This window comes from Myotis daubentonii, chromosome 1, assembly GCF_963259705.1.
Source record: "Myotis daubentonii chromosome 1, mMyoDau2.1, whole genome shotgun sequence".
NCBI classification, from domain to species: Eukaryota; Metazoa; Chordata; class Mammalia; order Chiroptera; family Vespertilionidae; genus Myotis; species Myotis daubentonii.
The window spans coordinates 107604185-107614800 of NC_081840.1; the positions used below are offsets into that span (position 1 = coordinate 107604185).

At 46.5% G+C, this 10616-nt stretch overlaps 3 pseudogenes; 2 read left to right on the top strand and 1 right to left on the bottom strand.

Annotated features, from left to right (window-relative positions):
- Nucleotides 1–1359: 1359 nt before the first annotated feature.
- LOC132226198 (succinate dehydrogenase [ubiquinone] cytochrome b small subunit, mitochondrial-like) lies at nucleotides 1360–2235 on the top strand (annotated as a pseudogene).
- Nucleotides 2236–5808: 3573 nt separating this feature from the next.
- Nucleotides 5809–6016, bottom strand: LOC132225280 (U2 spliceosomal RNA; annotated as a pseudogene).
- Nucleotides 6017–8426: 2410 nt separating this feature from the next.
- LOC132226209 (nucleus accumbens-associated protein 1-like) lies at nucleotides 8427–10005 on the top strand (annotated as a pseudogene).
- The last annotated feature ends 611 nt before the right edge of the window (nucleotides 10006–10616 follow it).

Genomic DNA, 10616 nt, shown 5'->3' on the forward strand with positions numbered 1-10616 from the left:
CCTACAAAGGAAAAATCATAATAATTTCATCTGACTTCTCAGCAGAAAGTCTACAAGGCAGAAGAGTGTGGAACCAAATATTTAAAAGTCTGATAGATAGAAATTACCAGCCACAAATAATATATCCAGCAAAATTATCCTTTAAACATGAAGGAAAAATAAAGACGTTCCCAGACATACAGAAGCTGAAGGATTTTATCACCAGAAAATCTCCATTACAAGAAATACTCAAGGGAGTTATTCTACCTGAAACAAAGAGCATAGGGTCACAACAATCTGACTAAGATCACCAAAAAACTTACAGCATAAAAAGGGATAATTTGTGCCCTAACTGGTTTGGCTCAGTGGATAGAGCGTTGGCCTGCAGACTGAAAGGTCTCAGGTTCAATTCTGGTCAAGGGCATGTACCTTGGTTGCAGGGCACATCCCCAGTAGGAGGTGTGCAGGGGGCAGCTGATCGATGTTTCTCTCTCATCGATGTTTCTAACTCTCTATCCCTCCCCCTTCCTCTCTATAAAAAATTAATAAAATTTTTTTTAAAAAGGGATAATTTGTGACAACAAAAACTTTAAAGGGAAGGGGATAAAGGTCTGAACTGGCAAAGGAAGATGACGATCAGACACACTCAAAAGAGAAAAAAAGCTATGGTATATATGCAAGTACATTTTTTATAAACCTAATGGTAACCACACACAAAAACCCCCAAACTAGGACATACAGCTTAAAAAAAAAAAAAGAAAAGAAAAAAAAAAGAGGAAAGAAGTATACCACCAGGTAAAGACAACACACAGAAACACAAGGAAAAGAATCAAAGGAGGCACACAGCTACCAGAAAACAAAAGACAAAATGGCTATAGAAAATCCTCATACATCAATAATTACCCTAAGTGTAAATGGCATGAATTCAACAATAAAGAGGCACAGAGTAGCAGAGTGGATAAACAAACAAACAAAAAACACCAATCCTATGCTGCCTACAAGAGACACATCTAAACTGCAAAGACAAAGGTAAATTCAAAGTAAAAGGGTGGAAAATGATTCTCCACGCAAATAACATCCATAGAAAAGCAGGTGTAGCCATCTTATATCTGACAAAAATAGATTTCATAATAATAAAGATAACAAGAGACAAAGATGGACACTTTATAATGATAAAGGGGACACTACATCAAGAAAACATAACACTTCTTAATATATTTGCATACAACCAGGGAACAACGAAAACAGCTACTCACAGAATTAAAGGGAGAAACAGATCATAACACAATCATAGTTGGGGACCTTAATACTCCACTGACAGCTCTAGACAGATCAACCAAACAGAAAATCAATAAAGAAATATCAGCCTTGAGGAGCGAGATGGTGAGTGTGTGGAGGCTGTGTCCTCTGCAGTGCCCGAGGAGGCCAAGCTCTCTTCCTTCAAAACCCAGTGGTCAAACCTGCTCAAATCTCGGCATTTCTCCAGGACCAGCCTATGCCAGGATGGTGTGGAATATATCACATTCACCTGTCACCCAGCCACCATTCTGGACTGGTGAGAGGGTTGTCAGTGTTTTGCTCCTGGGCGTACTTCCAGCTGTGTATTTGAATTCTTCCTCTGCAATGGACTACTCCCTGGCTGTGGTCTTCTCTCTATATAGTCATTGGGGCCTTGGACAAGTTGTTACTAACTATGTTCAAAAGGGTGCATTGCAGAAAGCTGCCAAGGCAGGCCTCTTGGCACTCTTGGCTTTCAACTTTGCTGGGCTTTATTATTTCAACCATCACAATATGGGCATCTGCAAAGTTGTTGCCATGCTGTGGAAGCTCTGACCTTCTTGACTTAGCACCTTGAAAATTGATTGTACACCTCTTTGCCTCTGCTCTGTCATGCCATTCATCTCCCAATAAGGAGGAAATAACAGATAAGTCCACTGGTGAGATAAATCTCTTCTCCTAATCACCTAGCTAGTTTTAGAATTTAATCTGTGAGGAAAAGGTTTGAGAGGAATTGTATCCAAGAAATTGTGAAACAGAATTCCACATTCTGGTGAGTGAATGAGGTTGTCCTCCAGCTTCTCAAGACTCACAATGTAACTGAACATTATATATGAGCTTTTGCATTTTAATTTACCAAACTCTTAAAGGGAATTCAGCTTTATTACTATCAATACCTAATCAAACTTCTATATTTGCTTTAGGAGTTATGAAGAAAGGAAAAGCTATTAATTCATAAGTGAAGACTGCAGAAACTTATGCAGCTCTTAATGTTTGAAAACTTCCCTCCTTTATTTAGTTGACACCAGTCACTGGTGGTTATATATCTTTGGGAAACTTTAAAGTTGGGAAATGCTATTTCACATTACTAGTTTCTAAATCCTGGGAAAAAGAGCCTGGAAAACTTCTGAATATAGAGAAGTTCCATGCAGGGAAGAGGTACCCCTATAGAGGTATCAAAATATTACATGTTCTAAACTGAGACCTAACCCGTCATGCAAACAAATGAAACTGGATTACAGTTTGTCCCCATGTACAAAAATTAATTCAAAATGAATCTAAGACCTAAATATAAGACCCAAAACAATAAGTTACATAGAAAAAAATACAGGTACCAAACTTATTGATCTTGGTTATAGAGAACATTTTATGAACTTGACCCTGAAGGTGAGGGAAATAAAGGCAAAAATGAACTATATCAAACTAAAAAGTTTCTGCACAGCAAAAGAAACTGACAACAAAACAAAGAAGCAGCCAACCAGATGAGAGATGATACTTGCAAACAGTAGCTCTGACAAAAGTTTAACTTCCAAAATATATGAAGAACTCATAAAACACAACATCAAACAAACTAACAACCCAATCAAAAAGCAGGCAGAGGGCCTCAACAGACACCTTTCCCAAGAAGACATATGTTCAGTCAATAGATATATGAAATATGTTCAACCTCACTGGCAATTAGGGAAATGCCAATCAAAACTACAATGATATACCACCTCATACCTGTTAGAGTGGCCATTATCAAATAGACAAGCAATAACAAGTGTTGGAAAGGTTTTAGAAAGCAGGAACCCACATCCACTACTGGTGGGAATGTAGCCTGGTACAGCCACTTTCTTATATGGAAAGAAGTGTGGTGATTCCTCAAAAAAATTGAAACTAGAACTACCCAGCAATTCCTCTCCTGGGTATGTACCCGAAAAACTCGAAAACATGTATTAGCAAAGATATATGAACCCCTATGTTTATTGCAGCGTCATTCATGATGGCCAAGATATGAAAACAACTAAAGTGTCCCTTGGTAGAGCACTGGAAAAAGAAGATGTGGTACATATACACAATGGAATACTACTCAGCCATAAGAAATAGTGCCATTTGCAACAACATGGATAGACCTTGAAAACATTATGCTAAGTGAAGTAAGTCAGTCAAAAAAAACTAAGAACCATATGATTTCATTCATACCTATATCATCTATATCTATATCTATATCATCTATATCTATATCTGTATCTATATCTATATCTATATCTATATCCTAATATGCAAATAGACTGAACAGCGGAACAACCGTACAACCGAACAACCAGTCACTATGACGTGTGCTAACCACCAGGGAGCACGCAATGAACATGGTGGGCATCAGCTACGGCAGGATGGTGAGTGGAGGTGCCAGACCAAGGTGGGGCACCGGTTTCTGTCATCAGGGTGAGCCTCTGGTGATTACTGAAAATTCTTTGCTCCCGCGTGTTGCATTCCTGCCAGGTGCCCACACCTGGTGCTGGCTCCAGCTCCACTCACACCCACTGCTGGTGCCAGGAGATGGCTCCGATTGATCAGCACCGTCAGCAGGTACGAGCAGCGACTGCTAGCCCCAATCGCCCCTCAGGGCTTCTCCACTTCCCCCTGCTCCTGAGGGGCAATTGGGGCCAGCAGCCACCTCTCACACACGCTGCCGGCGCTGGAGCTGCCAATCGCACCCACTGCTGGTGCTGGAGCCACCACTCGCACCTGCTGCTGGCTCCTGGCACTGGTCCCGATCGCTCAGCACCATCAGAGAGTGTGAGTGGAAGCTGCTGGCCTCTATCACCCTGAGGGCTTCTCCACCTCCCCTTGCTCCTGAGGGGTGATTGGAGCAGCAGCCACCGCTGCTGACTGCACCATCCCTGCTTGCACCTGCTGCTAGTGCTGGCCCCAATTTCTCCATGCTGTCAGTAGGTGCGAGCAGGGCTGGCATCATCAGCACTTGGGAGTGGGAGCAGGGCTGCCAGCAGAGAGGGGACCAGGGGCTGTGGCCAGAGGGGTCAGGCGGGGTCATGGAGGATGGACAGAGACCGGCCCCTGTGCCCACCACAGCCTCACAGCCCACAGTTCCTTTCAAGGTGCACGAATTCGTGCACTGGGCCCCTAGTGTGGGATATAAAACTGAAACTCATAAACACAAACAGCAATGTGGTGGTTGCCAGAAGGAAAGGGGAAAGGGAGAAGGGGGTCCTAATATATGGTGACAAGATAAGATTTGACTTTGGGTGGGGAGCACATGGTACAATATACAGATCTTGTAACATAGAAACCCACACCTGAAACCTGTATGTTCATGTTGACCAATGCCACCCCAATAAATTTAATTTAAAAAAAGAAGAAGAAATGAAGAATACAATATCTGAAATGAAGGATACACTGGAGGGAATCAACAATAGATTAGATGAAGGAGAAGATTAAACCAGTGATTTGGAAGACAAGTTGGCAGAAAACACCCAATCAGAGCAGCAAAAAGAAAATAATTTTTTAAAATGAGGATAGTTTTAGGCACCTGTGGAACAACATCAAGTTTAACAGCACCTGTATCATAGGAGTACCAGAAGAAGAAGAGAGAGAGCAAGGAATTAAAAACCTATTTGAAGAAATGATGAAGGGATTTTAAGATAGCTGCAGAGTAGGTGAAAGCTATACTCACCTTCTCCCAGCCCCAACCAGATTTATAGCTATATTATAAAGCATTAAGCATGAATAATCAACTGAACTGAAATATTATAACCAAGGATTTACAGAAGAAGCCACATAGAGACTGGTAAGAAAGGCAAAGATGCAGAAATGACTAGCCCCCGAGCCCAGGTGTGGTGGCTAAGGAGCAGGAAGGATATCCTGGCTACAAAACTCCCTTTCCCCAGAAGCATTAGGTCTCAACTCCATGCAAGGATCCCAACCCAAAATAACAGTGACAGGAAGAGGAGCCCACCTAGCATCAGCTAGTGAAAATCAGTGGCACTTCTGCCTGCTTGGGTGACCCAGATGCCACCTCCCAGGCACCAGTACTCCTATTGTTATAGCACCAGCCTGTGGGGTGCACTGTTCAGTCCCCAACTCTGCTATATTTGGGTCCTGTGGAGGGATCTGCTGGCTGCACCCAGCAGTGACTTTTGGTGCCCTCCTTTTCTGGAGAAGCTCTTGGTGGAGACTCAGTGACTAAGTTGTGTGGTTTTAGAAGGAGGTCTGGTCACCCACATTTCAAGTGAACATCTGGTGCCTTTCTCCCCACCTGTTGAACCACTTAAAAGGTCCCATACTGCTGAGTTCAGCCAGCAAAGGCACCAGAGTGTTGCACAGAGCTGGGACTTTTCTTTCTTTCTTTCTTTCTTTCTTTCTTTCTTTCTTTCTTTCTTTCTTTCTTTCTTTCTTTCTTTCTTTCTTCCTTCCTTCCTTCCTTCCTTCCTTTCTTTTTCTTTCTTTCTTCCTTCCTTCCTTTCTTTTTCTTTCTTTCTTCCTTTCTTTCTTTCTTTCTTTCTTTCTTTCTTTCTTTCTTTCTTTCTTTCTTTCTTTCTTTCTTTCTTATTTTTATGCACCATTTCCAGAGGTACTGCAATACCGGGTCAATGCATGGAGTGGACGGAGCAAGCTCCTGTTCCATCTCCCTGCTCCAAAAATTCATTTAATATATTAATGTATTTAATATACGTCCTCATATAGAAGATGTATCAGATATTAAAATGATAAGAATAGATACCACACTTGATCTTAGCCAAAAGGGCTGAGAAGCTTTGAGAGCTGGAACTTTTAGAGAATGTCCCCCGTGAAGCTTTTATTCAGGAACCAGTGGGCACTGCTGAGGTGTATGGGTACATTGTGGGAGGAGGGACTTCTATCTCCCCAGCCATCTCAGCCAGGGCTACCTGGGAAGGAAAAGAAGTACCCATCCCCTCCTACAGGTTTGCGGACACCCCTACCCCCTAAAGGATATGCGAAGTCCTGGATATCCTGCCCCACTTGGCTCAGTTCCACAGGGTGAAGGGAAAATAGCTCAGAGCTGGGACATTCAAAGTGTGAGTCCCTTGCAGGCTATTGTCTGGGACTGTGATGAAGTACTTAGCCACCTCCTATGAGCTGGGCTAGCACCATCCCCAATGGGAGATTCTTTTGATTTGTCCCTCTGGGCTTGGGGCTGCTGAGCTTATTCCTGCAGAGGGGATGGCTGGCTGCACCCAACTGAAACTGCAGCACACCCCTCCTGGAGGAACTAGAGTTGGAGAATCTGGCAGAGACTCAGGGGTTTGGCTCTGGAGTAGGGGCTACTTTCCCCTCATTGAGAAATTAATTGAGTGACCCCCAACTAGGGAACTCACTAGACCAGTGATAGCGAACCTATGACATGCATGTCAGAGGTGACACGCGAACTCGTTTGGTTGATTTTTCTTTGTAAAATGGCATTTAAATATATAAAATAAATATCAAAAATATAAATCTTTGTTTTACTATTGTTTCAAATATCAAAAAATTTCTATATGTGACACGGTACCAGAGTTAAGTTAGGGTTTTTCAAAATGCTGACACACTGAGCTCAAAAGATTCGCTATCACTGCACTAGACCTATCCTCCTGACCCCAGTTGCCCCACCCTACTGAGCTTACAACCTGTGGAATGGTCTGTGGTTCACAATCAGCCTGGGTGCACTCTATAGTCTTCCTTCAGAAGGCTCTAGAGCAGCGGTTCTCAACCTGGGGGTCGCGACCCCTTTGGTGGTCGAACGACCCTTTCACAGGGGTCGCCTAAGACCATCGGAAAACACATATACTTACATATTGTTTACAGTAGCAAAATTACAGTTATGAAGTAGCAACGAAAATAATTTTATGGTTGGGGGTCACCACAACATGAGGAACTGTATTAAAGGGTCGCGGCATTAGGAAGGTTGAGAACCACTGCTCTAGAGGAAGACCAGTCAACCTCAGGGGGAGGCAGAGCAACTGGTTCACCTGGAGGCAGACCACAGGAAGCCTTGGTTCTTTTCCAGATCTGACTGCAGTTCTAAGCTAGAGGAAGCCAATCCTTATACACAGACTGGCTCCTCCCACACACACCCAGGCCCAGTAGATGCAGCCACGGTGAACATTGTAGTAGCTACAGACAGGTAGTCCAAGGCAGATTACATACAACTTCTGACATTGCCTTGTACCTAAATCCTGCCCAAGTTGATCCAGAACCAACACAACCAGTGGTGGGCTTCAGACCACACCAGGACTTGACCCAACTAGCCACACAAGTGGCATATCCAAAGGGGGATTCTAGCAGGCACCAGACCCCACTGGGAACAACTCTGCCTCAGGGGGAAGTCCCTGCACAGTGTCTCATACACAGTGCTCAAGGTTTACTTTTATAGTCAGCCAGCCTGAAGGATTAACTCAACCCATGAAAGGACCAGCAGCATTAAAGGTTCAACTTCAATAGGAGGGTGCACATAACCCACAAGAAACATTTGTGGAGCGTGGAGCTTAGGTGACCTAAAAGATTGTGCCACAAGATCTCTTCACCATAAAGCCATCATAACAACTTTGGAAGTCATAGCAGATCTACCTAATACACAAAGACAAAATGAAGAAACAAAGAAATATGTCCCAAATGAAAGAACAAGAGAAATCCCCAGAAAAGAATTCAATAAGATGGAAACAACCAAACTATCAGATGCAGAGTTTAAAACAATGGTTATAGGGCTGCCGCGGCATGGTTTTCGCTGGTTATAGGCACTCAGCTCGGGGAGGGGGGAGGGGGGGCCCACAATGAATGGCCTACAGTGGTTCTCAACCTTCTGGCCCTTTAAATACAGTTCCCCATATTGTGACCCAACCATAAAATTATTTTCGTTGCTACTTCATAACTGTAATGTTGCTACTGTTATGAATCATAATGTAAATATCTGATATGCAGGATGGTCTTAGGCGACCCCTGTGAAAGGGTCGTTCAACTGCCAAAGGGGTCGCGACCCACAGGTTGAGAACCACTGGTGCGCGGCTACAGCTGCTGCTGAGACAGAGGCCACGGAGGCCACAGAGGCCATGGGAGGTGGAGGCCAAGGCCCCGGAGCAGGGGGTTGTGCCCTGAGCGCAGGTCCAGACCCAGCTGCCCCTGTGGCAGTCTGCCAGGAGCCCCCAGAGCGCAACCACAGTGCAGCTGCCACCATGGCCCAGACCCTGCAGATGGAGATCCTGAACTTCGGCAACAGCATTAGGAGTGTCTGAATGAGCAGCAGCTTCAGAGCCTATACTGTGATGTGTCAGAGGTGGTCAAAGGCCATGCCTTCAAGGCCCACTGGGCCATATTGGCTGCTAGCAACTCCTACTTCCGGGACCTGTTCAACAGCAGCCAGAGCTCTGTGGTAGAGCTGTCAGCGGCTGTGCAACCCCAGTCCTTCCAACAAATCCTCAGCTTCTGCTACACTGGCGGCTGAGCATGAATATGGGGGACCAGTTCTTGCCCATGTACACAACTGGCTTCCTGCAGATCCAGGAGATCATGGAGAAGGGCACTCAGTTCTTCCTCAAAGTGAGCTCCCCCAGCTGCGACTCCCAGGGCCTCCATGCCAAGGATGCTCCGTCTTCTGAGCCCCAGAGCCCTGTGGCTCAGACATCAAGCTGGATGGCCTGTAGCACCCCGTTGTCCCTAGTCCCATGTCAAGATAGAACAGCAGGAGTCAGACTTCAGTGCAGAGCATGCCCGTGGCCTAGCGGCTATGGGACAGCAGCCAGAAGGAGGCCGAGGTTGGCCTCAGCAGTGGTGGCAATGGTAGCCGAAAGATGGCCAGGTTCTCCACATTGGACCTGGTCACCAACCGGCCACCTCAGCAGGCCTTGGCTGTTGTGGTAGCAGTGGCAACAGGGGGCGTGGTGAGCGGGCCCACCATGTCCGAGCGGACCAGCCCTGGTACCTCGAGTGCCTATACTAGCGACAGCCCAGGCTCCTATCACAATGAGGAGAAGGAGAAGGAGGATGAGGGCGAGGAGGGCACAGATGAGCAATACCGGCAGATCTGCAACATGTACACCATGTATAGCATGATGAATGTCAGGCAAAGTGCCTAGAAGGTGGAGGCCCTTCCAGAGCAGGTGACCCCTGAATCCCGGAATCATATCCCAGTGTGGCAAGACTTGGCGTCTTTCCCCGCCATGCTTATCAACCAGATCGGTAACTGCTGCCACCCCAAGCTCTTTGATGAAGGAGACCCCTCTGAGAAGCTAGAGCTGGTGACAGGTACCAATGTGTACATCACAAGCTCATGAACTGCCATGTCAGTGCAGGCACATGGCACAAGGTCCTGCTGCGACGCCTCCTGGCCTCCTTCTTTGACCAGAACACACTGGCTAACAGCTGTGGCACTGGCATCCGCTCTTCCACCAATGACCCCAGACGCAAACTGCTGGACAGTTGTGTCCTCCATGCTGTTAAGTACTACTGTCAGAGCTTTGCTCCGAACTTCAAAGACAGCGAAATGAATGCCATTGCGGGCGACATGTGCACAAATATCCACCGTGTCCTGCGGAAGAGCTCGGTTCCCAAGGGGAAGCCGCCTGAGGGTGATACCTATGGTACACCACCTTCATCAGTGACATGGGAAAGCTGGAGCCGAACATGATGGTCATGGAGCACAGCTTTGAAACAGCCAGTCATGATGGCGAGGCTGGCCCCTCAGCCGAGGTTCTCCAGTAACCCCCACCAAGCCCTCCATGAGGCCGTCACACTCCCCCTCCTGTCACCCACCCACCTACCATCTTGGTAGCGAGCTACTGTCTGTCCTTCCTCAGGACCCGCAGGGTGTGCTGCATGTTCCAGCCCCTCGGCCTCCCTTCCCACCCCTGACTCCAATCCGAGTGGGCTGAAAGAGAGTGGCAGTGGTGCAAGCTCTGCATGTCTCTCTCTCTCTCTCTCTCTCTCTCTCTCTCTCTCTCTCTCTCTCTCACACACACACACACACACACACACACACACACACACACACACACACACGTGCACAGTCAGGGAGTACTTGCTCCTCCTCTCCTAACCCCTTGCAATTGTTTTCCTATTCTACTCAACCAGGCTGGGCAGGGGAGGGGCAGTCGAGGGGTGGTCCACTTCTCTACACTTCACTGCAGCCCCATGGGACTTGCAGGGGCCCCCTCCTGCAACCACCTCCCAGTGCTTCCACTTTTCCAAAAGCACCTTCAGATCTCCTTTGTCTGTCCCTGCACCTGGGGCTGGGGTAGGCGAGGCTGTGGGGACTGCTCTTGTGACACCTGAGGAAACCTGAGGCTCAAAGAAATTACACGACTGACCTAAACCGATCTAAGGTGGCAGGCGGTGGTGCGCCCAGCGCCCTTCTCTCTCCCCGACCC